The following is a 16,291-nucleotide window of genomic DNA, read 5'->3' as shown; positions in this document are numbered from 1 at the left end:
GCATCCCCCCGCCGAGCCTACGATCGGCGGGGACAGCACTCGCCAAGGGATTACCCGGGGCAGGCGGCCCACTTTCGGCAGTCCGGGGCGCCGAATAATCCCGTGCCCAGCGGGCAGGCGCCCTGGGTGGGGGCGGCTTCCCCCTGCCCGCCCAGCTTCCCGTGCCGGGTAAGGGCCACCGCCCCCGGCTGCCGCAAAGGAACGGGTCCCACCCTGAGCCGTGCGGGGCTCTGGGCTGCCCCGGCGCCCCGCACCTGCCCCACCTCTCCGGGTTCCCCCGGCCGCACCCGCAAAGTTGTGACTCGCCGCCGTTGAGGGGACCCACCCGGGGCGGTGCCCCCTCCCCAGGACGCGCCGTGCCGGTGGCCGCCCGCCGCTCCGTCACTGCCGCTCTAACGCGGGACCCCGCTGCGCTGCCGAGCGAGCCCTGCCCTACCTGCGCACCGCCGCCGCACGGCCGGGCCGTCACCCCGCGCCGTCCGCACCTCCGCTGCGCAGCGGGCACGTCTCGGACGGCCCTGCCCGGGCGGCACGGCCGGCTCGGCTCGGCGCGTCCTTGCCCGGCTCGGCTGGGCTGACAGCCGCCCGCGCGCCCCCGCCCCGGCCGCGCGCGGGGCCGCCGGGGCCGAGCGGGGCCGAGCGGGGCGCGGGGAGCGGCGGCGGCTGATTGGACGGGGGTGATGTCACTCGTGCGCGCGCGAGCCAGCGGGAGCGCGCGCGAGCGGGGCGATGAGGCGGAGCGGGGAGGGATGAAGGCAGAGCGGGGGAGCGAGCGGGAATGGGTGCTCGTGTCCCCTGTTCCCGAGGCGCGGGAGGAGAGCCGTGATGGAAGCAGTATGGTGAAAGCGGGGTCAGGAGTGCCGTGGGGCGGAGACGTGTACCGGCCGGCAGCCCTGGCTGCGGTGAGGGGGATGAGAGGGGCCTCTGCAGAGCGGGAGGGGCGAAGGTGAGCAGGGCCGGGAGAGAAGGGGGCTCGGCATCCCTCCGTCCGCGCCCGTCCGCTGTCCGTGACGTGTGATTGCAGGTGGAACAGCACCCCTCGCTGTCCAGGGAGCTTGTGCGGCACCGGCTGCTGCTCTCACAGACACACAGTCACAGACACGCAGCCACAGACACGCAGGCACAGGCTGATAGAGACAGCCAGAGGGGCACAGGCGTGCGCGCTGCAGGTGCCCATAGGGCGGGTGAAGCCCGAGTTAGGCTGCTGCTGCCCCTACCCCGAGCGTGGCTCCTCTGCGCCGGCATCCACGGGCCGCATCAAAATAGAGGCGGGATAGACCTCAAGGCTGGGCAAGAGTCGTGATGCTCGGGACCCCCGAGAGATGCTCGGCAAGGCCAGGTTCAAACTTTCAACCCATACCGTCCTCACAAACTAAGAGAATGATTTTGAAATTACGTGATTTGTCTTCACCCTCAATTTATTTTCTGAACTTAGCGTCTTCTGTGTGGGACTGTATTTATCAATTCTTTTTCATTACCATAGAGACTAGCTATTTGTTTTTAAAGCATCTACTTGTCCCTTGAGCCCTAGTCTTAGGATATTTTTCACATTATAAATTGCAGATATCAAAACTCCAAGTGGGGGAAAAAAAAGACAAATATAAGGCTTGCTCCATACCCCCTTAATAGAAAGCAAACAGGTCCAGAGAAGTGGAGACACAATCCACAGAAGTCATGAGGTGCTAAATTTTTGATGACTGCTGCAGGAAGGACTCATGAGGGATGGAACATGGAACCTGCAAAATTTTGAGACATGAGTTGACCCTGTATATAAAATGCAATTTTTGATGGTAGCAGGGGCTGCAACCTTTATCTTTACAGAGAATGACAGATAAGAGACAGTTGCTAGCATGGACAGCAGAAATAACACTTGACTAGGTTGCGCCACCTGCATAACAGTAATGACCAGAGTGAAAAACTTCAGCTAGTCCAAAGCTCTGCCTGAGGCACCTTGTTTCTTCAAGATCAATCCTTATGGTGGGAGTAACACCAAGGCAACATACATTTCCCGTTATGAAAAATCAGGTTTCTGCAGTTCCCTTTATTCTCTGCCACTTGAAGTAAGGAGGGGAGGACCACTTCACTTATAGCTGACATCTTGGGTAGTTCTCACATCTGAAAGGATTTGAACTCTAAAATACAAGATAGCATTTACTTTATGGCTTAACTCTTTGCTGATTGCACCAAATTTGGTTATGTCAAGTTCAGTGAGCTCATACTCTCACAACCATATGGATCAGAAGCTTGTTCAAGAATAAAAAAGATAGTTCATAAAAAACCCCAACCCAATAGATTTTCACTTAATCATTCCGGAGTTAGAGATTTAGACTTGGATCTTTTAATTCCTGCGCCTTAATCCAATACTGACCGTTGTATGTGTACACAGTCACCGTTGGTGTGCTCTCAAAGCAACAGGGACAGAGATTACACGCCAGGGAAAAAATTGGGTGGCAGCAAAAGTGCAGAAAAAAAAGGGAAATAAAGACTGAACAGCATATTAAGGTAAACAGGTCACATTATGCATATTGGCATAGTATACAGTCATGAAACAGAAGGCATTTGAAGTATTAGCGAGCTTTGAATCTCTGGCACAGACCTCACATGTACGTCAGTTTTTAGACGCCTTAACTGATTTCTTATGGTGAGGACAATAAAACTGTTTCAGCCCCTGTCAGGATTTAGAGCGGTCTTACAACTGCTCTGGATGACGTTCAGTTGCCTCAGGCTGCATTTGCTGCTAGAAGCTCTAAAACACAAAGTCAGCTCTGGGATGAGTTGGGGAAGAAGTGCTATGGCGTGTCCCCTCTGATGTACAGCATGGGCTGCTATATATTGCCACTGTGCATTTAACAATTACAATAGTCTCTGAAGGATGTTCCTCTTTAATATTCAGTAATTTCAGTTTATTATTTGCTAGCGGTTAAGATGGCTGTCTTACACATTCTGAAGCAGGGTAATTTTTTACTTAAATATACCAGTGGGTGTCTCTGCACTGCACAGAACGTCTGTCTCTCCCTTTGCTTGATTCAAACATCCTTCACTAGAGTCAGGGAGTCAGTAAAGCAAAACAGGAACAGAAGACATGCGAAAAGCAGAAACGGAGTGTTTTCACCACCCTGTGTGTTTGTAATCATCTGCTGTTCATTATTCCATAATACTCTCCCTATAATTAATGTATATTTTAGTTCGTATACATGTCTACATCATTGGGTACTTGATTCCTGTGAGGGATCCCTAGAAAGAGTCAAAAGTCATTTGGGATCAAACATAAGGATGAAATAGACATAGCTGCAGCCTGCAGCACTTACGGAGGAATAGTTAACCACTGACCTCACTTCATATTTTTACAATACTCATAGCATCCACCATGGAAGGAAGTGGGGGGAAGGGAATATGAAGCAGGAGCAACAGCTTTGTGTTATTGTAATAAAATGGAGACAGAGGCTAGCATGAGCTTTATATACCCCTACCCACTCCCAGCAATCTTTTAGAGGATTAATGAGATTAGAAGCCCCTATTGTTTTGCTAATGGCTGTTTATTTGAAAAATGGCTTTTCTTGTAAACATACAGAAATGACCATATGTTACTCCATACTCGAGTGCTGCCTTGGGATACTACTAAAAGCATAGAATGAATGTCATGTTCCAACTGCAGATTTTACGAAAAACAATTAATTTGCCCCTCAACTCTGTGTCTATGGAGTCTTACCTGGTTGAGGGTAATGCAATAAAATAGATTGAGTATGCCTTTGAAGAATCTTGCTGCAGGTTATGCTGCTGAAAGAAGGCTAACAATCTGTTTTAAAATCCTTGGTTATTTGAATTCCACATGTATATTTGCAGAGATAATTTGAACTCTGGCTATACCCAAGTCTATCATCCATGAAATCGACACATACAAGTTCCTTTTCATTGCTCCCAAATGTTGCAAAATATTTCCGATGATATTAAATATTTTCAGATGAAAGAAAGTTTTAGACTCAGACTTAACTGAGCTGAACACCATTCATATTGAATTCCAAGCTTTTCAGAGTGAACGAAACACATCAGAAAGGTAATTTTAATTATAGAGCTTAAAATAGAACATACGGCAAGACTTAAGGTTGAAATTAGATTCTGTATCATGTAAGTCTGTTCTCAATAGCTTGAAGTTTAATCATTGAGGCTGTTGTTTCCTATGCTTGATCTCTTTCATGAATCAAATGTTTCTGGAAGGTAATTCAGACATTTTTGAGGATGCTAAAGGATAAAATTAGATACTTTTAATGAGAAGCAACTTTTTCAACTATTCTTGTAATGGGAATACTGTCGCTATATCCCTCCTCAGAAGGGATTAAGAACTTGAGGTCTGGCAAAAAAAAAGTAGCTTAGAGCTCAGACGGGTTTTTTTGTACAAACAAAAATATTAATATCTGACAAAGAACTGGAGCAGGAGAGAAATTAAGAGGATGACATTATAATATGTTTACAATCTGTTGATCACTGACTGCTACCATATGCTCTGGATATCAGTCAAACTTTGGTCATTAGGTTGCTATAAGTTCCACTGCAATTCATTTAAGAACCAGTCACATCATGTCATGGGTTGGGTGAATATAAAATTAGATTTGCCTCTCAGCAAGCAGATCTCAGCTTTCCTGTGTATCTACCCACAAATGAAAATATTTAACTTTTGCCTGAAATTCTTTTCTCTGTGAGTTCGTACCAGGATACCGCAGTACAGGTGACTCAAGTGCAACTTCAGAGAAGCAGAAATAGCACAGATTCTCTCCAGAGTCAAAAGTACAATTGCTCACCAGTCCAGCCCATATTCCATGGATGCATATAGCCAGATGCATAGACACAGCCTTTTCACAGCAAAACAAAAAAGGAAATGAAACCACACATTTTTAGAAAGTAGACTGTGTAGTCGTGTATCAGCTGTTTCTCATATGGGATGTTGATTCTATTGATTACTGTTGATTTCCACAGTTACTCCTTTATCCCAGGTGACAGACCATCATCTCATGAACACAAAATTCTGCAGTTTTCTGACAGTTTCATATATGGGAAAAATACTTCCATTTTCCTTAAGTATATGTGAAAATCTGCATAAACACTATGGAAATAGAGTACTAGTACTGCTGTTGCAAGTCTATAAATCTAAGAGGTATTGTGTTACCTTAGTTTTCTCACCCTAATCTTATGCATTGGAGTTTTGCAAGAGCTTAGTGGGTTTTCTTCTAAGAATTCCTGTCTCATTCAGTATAAATGTGAATATATGGGATACAGAATCTCTGTAATATTTCTTTATGTCCAAAACAAACAACTGATTCAGGCATAATTTGCAGTTAAGGGATGCTAAGTAAAAATTCCCTTTTTTTCATTGTGACCATGAGTGCATTTCCTGATGTTCTCCAAAGTTCCCATCTTCCAAAGCACAGATATGACAAGATTTTAGTATCTTCATTTCAGTATATGCCTCTAAGAAACAAAATGGTATGTGGAAATCACTAGATAAACTGCAAACATCTCAGCAACTAGATGCCCTTTTTTTTCAGAAATGCTAAACATTTTCCATATTCTTTATAGCCAAGGGAGAAGTTAGATAAGGTTACATAAAATCAGGTCTGAGACTGGCACTTCAAGCTAGTTGAATGGAGAATAGAGAGCATGTCTACTGTCTTTGAAAATAAAAATGACTGAAGTGGCTTGCACAGTAACAGACAGACTGTGAAAGACATGGAGCTTACTTCTCCTGTCTCGATAACTTCTTTTAAGCACTTTCTGCTATTGCAATCGTGCTGCAGTGTAAGGCTTTCACAAGAAAATACACAGATTTCAAAGAAAGTCACTTCATTCAAACATCTGTAACAATGCAAACATAATCTTTACTTTGGACTCTGGATTACTGTGTTCTTTCAGCATAATTTAGTGAGGGAAATATATAATGCATATTTCTATGTCACTTTTTATTTACTTTTTAAAATAAAATATTCATCAGACATACAAAAAGAAAGCATTAATTTACTTCAAAGAAGAGGAATTTCTGTGCAGTAGGGTTCAGGATATCTTTAGAGGCTACAGCATGCTCCAGTTTTCTGAAAAATATTAAACAATTTTTTGATGATATTTTAAGAAGCTCTTCTAGAAGGGGCATTTCTAATGGAAGACTCTCAGTCACAGAAGGTACTTGTGTACTATATACTTAGCATTAGTATTGGATGCTTTCCCCTAAGGTGTGGCAGATGCCTTGGACTTCTAGTACATTTATATTTGTACTAGCTTGCTAGTCATTGCTTATTATCAATGTGGGATTTAACCTCCTTTTCCTAAATCTTATCTGAAATCTGCCTGACAGGACAAGATACAGAAGCTGATACAGCCCTGCCTGATTGTGAGAGGAAATGGGAGAAGGATTAGTGCTAAAAATTGTATGTCTACTGTTATCTCTGCTGTTAGTTGCCATCAAAGTCAGAAGTGGGTGGCTTCTTTGTTACTGCCATTGTCTTCAGCTGGGGAATACAGACATGTCTGTGTCGAGGCTGCAGTGCTTGCTGCAGTGCTTGCAAAGCTACTCTGGGAAGATCTTACCGTTCAAGTGTCTAAAACAAAACAACGACAATATCATCTCAGTGGTAGAGACACAGACAAGTTTATGCTTGCCAGCATGTTTGCGTGATGATCACCAGTACAGGAGATAAGGTGTATCAAAATTATGTACTGGAGCAGCATCAAAATGCATCACCAAAGACCACCATCACCTTCAGTTAGTTTTAATATTTATTTTATTTGCAGAACAGCCTTGTTTAAATATCACATTTTCTCTGTATCTTTGTTTTCTTAATATCCTATCTTAGGTTGCCTACCCTCAGCTTTACCATGTTCAAAAGTTGTACTACAGCTTTTCTTTCTTTGTGTCCTGGTAAGATTGGGCATTGTGTGAATGCTGTGGCGAGCTTTTATATGACTGTGTAGATGCTGAAAAGCATGCTGTAGCTACAACATGAGGGACATAGAATTCTGTCACATACCTGCTAGTGCTAATGAAAAGGCTACAACTCCAAAACCTCCATTCATATCTGAAATCTGTTTGTTCACTGTGTCTTGACTGCATGTGCATATCGGTAAAGATGTAGAAAGATGACCGAGACAGAGAGAGATGATATTGAGATAGATAGAGGCATGTATGCATGTTCCTCTGTACAAATGAATTTAGAACAATTTTTGTCTGGAAGAGAGTAATGAAAAGGACTATGTCCTGATTTTCATCCAATAAACTTTCTTCTTTTGAGCTCCAAAAAGTCTTTAATCTTCTTAACTAAAAATGACAAAACTTAATGTAAAGAATTCTCATGGGACTGATGCAAATTGGTTGCTCAGTAGTTGAGATCTTCTAATAAAAGGCTAATCTTTAAACTCGACCAGAAACTTTCACTTCAAAAGATTATACTTTTTCACTCATATTTTTTCAAGCAAGGTATTTTTCTTCTAAAAGGACATAAAAGTAGAGAAATAAAGGGAGAGGCAATAAAATGCTCCAGTGAAGTTAGGATTTGTTCCTTGGTGTTTTGGTGCGATTGTGCTTAGCAGATATAATACCTCAGAGGACAACCCCCCCCCAACAATTACAGTTGATAATTAATGCCTCTCTAGTTTCTAACGTTTTTGTGACTAATCACAACAAACTGTATTGTTACACTGCAATGCACACAATTCCTCTATTCAAAGAGTAGTTGGGAAAGAAAAATTTAAATTCAGCCTATTATCCATCTGTTTTGTTTTGTTTTTTTTGTTTTTTTTTTATCCAGTGACATTCTAATGGAATATGTAGAAACTGTTCTGAACAGCAACCAGAACTCGAAGGTCTCTAACCTGGATAAATTACACAATTTCGTATTCTTCATTTCTCTCCCATTAAATCTTCATTTATTTTCCACAAAGCTTCAGCTGGAGATTCTTAATCCTGCTGGGATTTAGGAGATACGTATTTCTGGGGTGCAGACTGTATTTGGGAAAATAAACACTTCCTACAAGAAACATAAAATCCAGGGAATTTAAGTTACTAGAAGATATGAGTTTGTATGATACAGATCTTAGATATCTGAAATGATAGTTAGGTGGCACTTGGGTCCTTTTGTTAACCTGCCTGTCTGCTTCTCTGCAGATATGTCAAGACCAAATTGTAACAGACTGGTTTAACCTCCTCATACAGCAGCCTAACATATATTGAGGAAAGATAGAAGTTAAGTACTAGGAGTTTTTTAAAGATTGTCATAATAGATACTGAGAAAATTTGGGAGGATTATTTAGATAAAAAGGCTGTTGCCTGCCTACAAAAGCAGTTGGAAAAGACTACTCAGGGTAATTAGCAGTGACTCAGAGTCAAAATGGGAAGGTGTCTGGGAGGTATGACAAAGGCCTGCCTTGGTGTAGTGTTAATATTTAGTGTTAATCATTGTTGTGTTAATCATTGTTGAGAGGAGCTGTGGAGACTGCGTGGCTTGCAGTGGCAGAATAGCGGAGAGAAGGCTCTCGGCCAGACACGAGAAGTAGGACACAGTGATTATGTGGATGATTGTGATTAGATTTGTTGCTAATACAGTGTCTAAATTTTGCCAGTGCAGCATGTAAATAACAACTCTATCATCTATTACATGGGTTAGACTGCACTCATATTGTGGTCCCTTCTGTTGAGTCAAGAGCTTCAGTGAGACCCACTTACTTTCTAAACTTCCAGGTGTGGCTCAGTCCACTTAGTCTCAGATTTGGTCAACAGTTTATTTCTAAAGAGTTGTAATATAAGCTGGTTCAGCTAGAAGCATACCAGTTCACAGTCTTTGGCCTTTTAGAATTCACAATTAAAAGCAACAAAACATCTATGTAGCTACTTCAGGATTTCATTGCCCTGTTTGACTGTATCTTGGTGCTTTTCATTCATGCATACAACAGGGAGTGTTTCCTGTCTTTGGGGTGAACACAGCCTGCAGAAGTCCCTGCTGGGGTGTGTGTGGAGGGAGCAGTCCACATAGAAGCTGCCTGTAACCTTAGGTCTCCAGCAGCACTTTATACCTGTATGCAGGCTGATGAGCTCCAAAGTAAATGGCAAACCCTTCATCTCCCCCATCACTGGAGCATGTTAACTATGCAAGATGGTTCCTCCTGCAATACCCACCTGGTGTTTGCATCTTGACACAAATCATATTGGCCATCAGAGATGGTGAAGGGGTGTGGGGGGCCAGGGGAACAATGCATGCAAAGACCCATCACACTTATTAAATCAAAGATGATTAGATGGCAATGAGTTAGCCTGACAGAGGACAATTTACTTCAAAGTAGAGTGGACAAGTGGAGAATCTATCTGAGGAAAACCAGTGTAGTGTAGGAAAGGGTCTGTGGGTTTTCTGAGCTGACTCCCAAGCACAGGCAAACAGTGTCATAGCGCTGCAAGAAAAATCACACATTGTACTGGGACTTAGAAACAGCAACATACACAATTTGTAAACCAGTCCTTCCACCCGCCACAGATCTGGCAAGGTTTTATAACGGTACCATGTTTATTTTTGGACATGACAACAAATGGACGTGGAGCAGTTGGATAGAGCTGAGACATGCTGAGAAGAGTCACTGCATTGTATGAAAAAATCAGACAAAATGGGATTGTTTAGCTTAGAGAACAGGGAACTATCTGGTGTCATGACAGCAGTCTGTTATGGAAGAGGTGGAAGAGAAGGAGATTCAACTGTTGTTCAAGCCCATAGTAGGGAAGACAAGAAGTAGTGGCTATAAATTACAACTAGGAAGCATCAGCTTATACTGGCTATACTACCACCTAAATACTAGGGGTTTGCAGTCTGCAACTTGGGAGCTTTGTAAAGACAAAAATAATCTCAAAAAAGATGACCTTTCCTTAGGAGTTTGTCCGTAGCAGGTGATCTCTTTAAAGCTCATTCAGCCTTGTGATTGATTGTCTTATGATGTCTAAATCTCAGCTAGACTGTTTTCCTGTCTCAAGAGCCACAGGCAATAGCAAAACCAGTTCCTGGGTATCTTCAGTGCCCGGTTAGCCGGGCCATAGCAATATTGTATTCTGAAGCTGTAAAAGTTTATTTTGCCCATATTACTTTGCATTAACTGAATGATGATGGAAACACCTGCTACTTTCAATAAGAAGATAGTGCAACACAAACAATGTCTACTTCATTTATTACCCTGCTTGGAACCTGCTCAACCATACCATAACCTGTCAATTTTGAAACAGAGGAAACTGCAGAGAAACAGGAAATGCCGAGGCAGTGATTAATCTCACCTACCTTCCTGTGTCTACTCTATAAATGCCTACAACCACACAACTCATGCTGATCTCTATTCACGGTAAACAGAGAAACGAGGCAATTTTAGGATGTAATTCATTAAACTTATTGAAGATACCCTTATCAGGGTGAGATGAACAGAAATGCTTATTATTCTCCATTGACTAATGTCGCAATGTCCTTCACGGAGCAGCGGCTCTGTCCACCCAAGCTAGCTCTGACACTGCCATCAGACAGGGAACACTCCTTGGGATCGTGGGAACCAGAGGAGCGGCTAAGGGGGTTTTCTCCTCGTCATGGGAGAGACCACGCTGACGGCAGAGGAAGGAGTCTGACTCAGCTAGAGGGTAAAATCCAAGGTCTTTATTCCGTCCCAAATGGAACACCCAAACCTCAGGGGAGCCACTCCAGCAGAGCATCCAAGGCAAGGACCTCTGGGCTTAAATGCAGGGGAGGGACTAAGGGAGGAGACAAACCAACATCCAATGAGGGACAAGGTGGGAGTTGGAGGGACATTCAAAAAAACCAATGAGAACATAAAGAGAGGAACTTCCTCGGCTCCTGCCCTATCACTCGATGTCCTTACCTGAACTCTCTAGAACCTGGGAGTAACAGTCAAATGACAGGCTGGGCCCGTAGGAGGGGACTGGGAGGAATATGGGAGGATTGACAGGGAAGAGGAGCAGGGACAAACCTTGGAACATAACATTTCTCAGGAGAACGGGTTGCGGAACAAACCATTACAACAAAAATAAATAACAAAATACAATATGAAAATAAATAACACAGAGCACCATGCAACAGACTAGAGGGAAATTTGATGAATAGCTCAGCTGGAAAATTCTCCATGGTGAATATCCTAAGATATTTATTCTCTAAGAAAAAAATGTATCTGGTATGTCTGTATTCAGAGTCCAACAGTATTGATCTAACAATATTAGATAACTGATGACCAGCAGCTGTTTGCAAGAGAAGGTAATAGGGAGACCTCACTCCACCTCTCAGTTAACCCCTACCATGTCAACTGCAGATAAAACTAGGATGTAGAAATTACAAAGTTGAAATGACTGACCCTGTAAGAAGGAAGTATCATGCAAATGATGTTAAAACCAGAGAATTAATATGTAAATCAGGGCAAATGTCTTTCTGCTTAAGAGCCTGTTGAGTAAAACTGCTCACTACTGGTGTTTATTTTGAATTAGAATGACTGCATAGATTGAAAAGCATAATATTCCTTCCCTTGGGCTCTCCAGATGAAGTGTGAAGGTTAGGTTCTTGCTATGTCTAGAGTTATGTATTCATTATCTGATTATTGTATTTTCAATCATTAAAAGATAATCTAAAAGGAAGGAGCATGGGACTTCTTGCCTAAGATATTATTTCTTGAAAATGTCTCCCTTTCCTATATTAGGATTTTCCGTAAAACTCTTATTTTTAATTGAGAAAAGAACAGTATGCACTCTTTAGCCTCAGTGTTTGAATATTTAACCCTGCCTTCCTCTACAAAACCAAATTTCTTCCTACAAGATCACTTAGTTTTCCTCTGGACTCAACAACTGTGTTAAATTAAACAATATAGCATTGAAACATTACCAGATACACAGATTTTTACCAGAGCTTCCCTTGAAGGGTCAGGCATCCTGACTGGTTCCATGATTCCTGTCTGTTCCATTTCGCCCTTCTTTCTCCTCACCTGCTCCTCTTCAGCATTTGCCCCCAGTATATTTCTCTCTCTTTATTACGATGCTCTGTTCTGGGGTTGCCTGTGACAGTCAGAGCCCATTCTAATGGTTGCAGTATATGTACCCGCTTAGCAGAAGCATTTAATTACCAGGTTCCCTTCTGAATATTACCTTGCACAGTGCTGGAATAATTCTCAGTCAGTTATTTGCAGGAGAAAAATAGAAGGAAGCTCTTAACTCTGGGGCAACTAGAGACAATGTTTCCTCAAGTGCATACATTATAATTGTTTTTTTATTGGTTGAGGATCCAGAATACAGAAGCCAGTCAAGATGAACAAAGATCACTCTTTAGACATTTGCCCTACGCATAGATCCCTGAAAATATATACAGTATGAGATGTATTTCTTTCTGTCATCTTGAAAAAGCCCATCAAGTTTCACAGGAAATAAATAATTTGCATATAACACAGAATAAGTTCAGTTAATGGAATAACTAGGGATCACAAGATTTCTGAGAATTCAATGTATATTACCCAGATGCATTAGAGTCCTGAAATAGCAGGTTGAAGAACCTTTCTCTGTACAAGAGGGTGTTAGGCAGCAGTCCCTAGAGCTTCATTATAAGCATGTTTTTAGATAGCTACTTGGAACTCGTGTTGAGATAAAAAAAGACAATGTGTAGAAAGGGATGCCAGTTAATTCCACTCCTTTTGTAACAGCTACAATACTTTCCTGTTCTTTACTATGAAATTTTGACTCCCCAACAAGTTTCCATGGATTTTTCCAAGGCAAAACCCCATAATCTTGCCGAAGAAGGGAAAAAATAAAGATACTATACCTTGTAAAAAAAAAATTAATATTTTTTGCAGTGTGAAGTGTTTGTAAATTTGGTGTGCAACACTACTGCATTGGAACTACTCAACCAGCACATGCCTTTATTTCCTAAATATCAGCATATTGTAAAAAGTAATACACTGAATGTGGCTTTGCTAAAATGTATAACAGATAAAACTCTTGTGTTCTCCTAAACTGCTAAGCACTGAAACTCAGACATTGTTAGAGAAATTTATTGACCTTTTTGTCACAGTCTCACGGAAAGATTGAAGACCCTTACACACAAAGGCCTCTCATTGCTGATGAGTTTAATGAAACTATGTACATGGTGAAATTTGCTAGGTCAAGCTCCTAATTTCCAGCTTAGCATTTAAAATGCAGTAGGAAAAATGATTTGTCAATATTTAATGTGCATATTTGTTTATTTTCCTGTGACCTCCAGATAACTGACATGCTCCTGACTGCTTTAGAAATAAACAGTAAATACACAAAAAGCCAGATTCACAGGTGAGTAAATGAGCAGATCCCAGAATGCCACGGGGTTATTGCTCTCTGGAGTTAACACTGAGAACAACAATATATCCCCTTACTATGATTTAAATTGTCTCCTCAAAAGAAGCAGGTGCTCCAAGCAAGAGACCCAAATAGCTGTGAGATATTCCATAACACAGTAGGAATATAAAACAAGTGAAAGATCAGAAAACAGACTGAGTGCAAATCAGAAGGGAGTGCAAAAGTCTCTGCTTAATCCCCTGGTGTTTGGCTTAGGTTGAAGCAAGAGGCAGATTGTTCCTGTGTGGGTAAGCAAGGATTGCCTTGAAAGCAGATGCGGATGAGCACTTAGGGATGTGGCCAGGCTGCTTCTGTTGTGGAGAACCCCAAGACACCATGTAACAGGCCCCAAAGCACCCATAGATGACACCCAGGGTCATGTTTGTTGGAAGATCCTGTGTTACTTTTCCATTCTGTTTTTCAAGCAGAATCTGAAATTCATCTGTGTCCAGTTAACTCCAGCTGAATTAAGGACTTTTAGACACATGAGGACACATTTAGACTCATGACAGTGACACTGTCATGCTGTTAGGTGATACTTTCCAACAGACCCAGTCATCTCAACAAAATGCTGCAGCTACATGCCAGAAAAGCTCCTTCTATGTACAAACCTGACATCAGTAAGGCATAAAAGATGGAATTGCCAGTAAAGATCCCATAGCAAAGGAGAATTTTAAAGCCATACATACAGAAAGCAAAAATCAAGACCAGAAAGTCACTGTTAGGTAGCAAAAAAAAAAAAAAATTCCAAACACAAAATCCAACAAGCTAGCAGCCTGGCAGCAGTGTTTTTGGAGCTCTATACTGGTTATCAGCTCACAGCTGCTGAACACCAGCTGAGCATACCTTATGTGGCAGCCCACATGCTATTCCTGCAGCTTTCCAAAGCCTCCTGCCCCCCTCGGTGAGCTGACCTTTTAAAGAGATTCTGGAGAAGGAATGCAATTTTTCTTTTCTGCCTGACCAAAAGGAAGGTAAAGTTGCTGAAAATTAAGGCTTTGATGTATCCCAAATATAAATTACTAGCCAGCAGTGTGCTGGAGAGAGCAGAGATGCTGCTCACAGCACAGGTTCAACACTCCTGAGGCTGATGAGCTCTCTGTTGCTGTGCTGGTGGAACTAAGAAAAATAAATATAATCTCTACAGTCTTACTATTCCTTATGCTAAAGATCTTCCTAAAGGTGTCATTATTGGAGTAACTGTACTATCACTGTCACCTTATATTTGCATCAGGAAATTTTGTTCAACTTGCTTCTATGATTGCCAAACTAGAATGTTTTTAGGCATACAACTTGACTTTTTCTCAAATACAGTCTAACAAATACAGTTTTTAACAGATTCCTAAAGTGCTGATGTTTCTCTTTAGGAAACCCTATAACTTTATCCTATGGAAATGATCTTTGTCATTAGACAGTGGTGTAGTTTTTGTGCTGTTACTTCTGTAATATTGGTCAAACTCAGGCAAATGACTGCCTAAGTGAGTAAAGTCTGCCAATGTTTTACAGGTTAAAGGTGTAATGTGTCAGGGCACAATAAGCGCAACAGAATCAGAATATATTCAGGCAAAAAAACCTAAATGTGCCATGTCTGGTACAGAGACCAGCTGGCCTGACATTGCCCGTGGCATCAGTATAATCTCTGTACAGCAGGGGGGCCTCGTTGCCACTGCCTGCTGGGAAAGGTCCCTGGCTGTGCTAGTTTCCGAATGGTGCCAGTGAACTGTTTGTCAGAGTGCTTCTTAGTCCAGGTCTAAACTATGCCATCACTTAAGAGTGCAGACAAGTGGGTGTCAGTAACCCAAGGCTGTTTAATTTACTAGTACAGCTTCGATCTCAGAGCTCCTATGTGTCATCCTCACAAATAAACATGCTTTGTTGCTCCCTGTTCTGTAACAAGCTTGAGTTGCATGAACAACAGAGAGGGAATCTGTGTTTGCCCAGAACTACCTGTAGCAAGCCAAACCTTCCTTGAAACTTCTTTTTTTGCCTAACTTTAGGACACCCTTTTTCTCACTTGTCCTGGTCCTGGTCCTGGTCCTGGTCTTGTGCTGGAAGCAGCCTGACTCAATACCTGCTAGGTCTGATGTCCTGACCAAGGTGGACCAGACAGTTCAAAGGGGGACATTGGAGAGCTATCAGTTAGAGCTACTGGAGAGACAAGGAATGCCTTGGCAGGGAAAACAGCATCAGGTGGACAAAACTGGTTGAAGCTCTGTGAGGAACATTACCTGTTAAATGATGCTAACCCATTCCCAGAGTATGGTCACAGTGCTACTTCACATACTACTTAGCATATGCATACTGAGACAACATCTTGGTGGAGAAAATAGTCTATACCTATTTTGTAAAAAATTACTATAATCCATGCATTTTAAAAATGCAACTTAAGCTTGAGCATAAAAGTTTTATTTTAGCACTTCAAGACTTTTTAGTGTTTGTCTTTCCCACATCAATAATGCAATTTTAAAACATATTTTCTGGCTTGACATGTAAGATAAAATGCATGAATATGTATTTATCCTTTCTCTACAGAGAGGCTATGAGCATCCTGGTACTATGGCTAAGTCAAAACACTCTAGGAAATGCAATTAGAAATTGAAAATTTAGGTAACAATATCTTTGTTTAAATAGTTTAAACATTTTTACTCTTTGTTTCAGCAAAAATTGCCATAGGCCATCCTTCAGGCTGAATGCAGGAAGGATGGCACAGTGCTCTGTTTGCCCCTGAAATCATTACCAACTTACAGCTGTAATAATAAGCTGCTGAAGAGCATGTTGCTTTACTATTGGAAAAATGAGTTTAGAAAAAAGACAGGCTGTAGTTAATTACAGACGCACTCAATGCTCACATCTGAGAGCTCTTCAGTAGTAATGAGAGCAGATATTCTATATTTGGTACAAGACATAGTAAAAGAATTTGACAAACCGTCT

At 42.0% G+C, this 16,291-nt stretch overlaps 1 protein-coding gene across 1 annotated transcript in view; it reads right to left on the bottom strand.

Moving 5' to 3' along the window:
• The window catches only part of CNTN1 (contactin 1), a 217,410-nt gene extending 216,905 nt beyond the window's left edge, over positions 1–505 (bottom strand). The window contains exon 1 of the mRNA XM_040062019.2: positions 437–505. The gene's annotated coding sequence lies outside the window, so the exon portion shown is untranslated. The remainder of the gene's footprint in view (positions 1–436) is intronic.
• Between the last annotated feature and the right edge of the window lie 15,786 nt (positions 506–16,291).

Source organism: Hirundo rustica, chromosome 4 (genome assembly GCF_015227805.2).
Source record: "Hirundo rustica isolate bHirRus1 chromosome 4, bHirRus1.pri.v3, whole genome shotgun sequence".
Taxonomy (NCBI): domain Eukaryota; kingdom Metazoa; phylum Chordata; class Aves; order Passeriformes; family Hirundinidae; genus Hirundo; species Hirundo rustica.
This window is presented reverse-complemented; position numbering and strand designations above follow the sequence as displayed.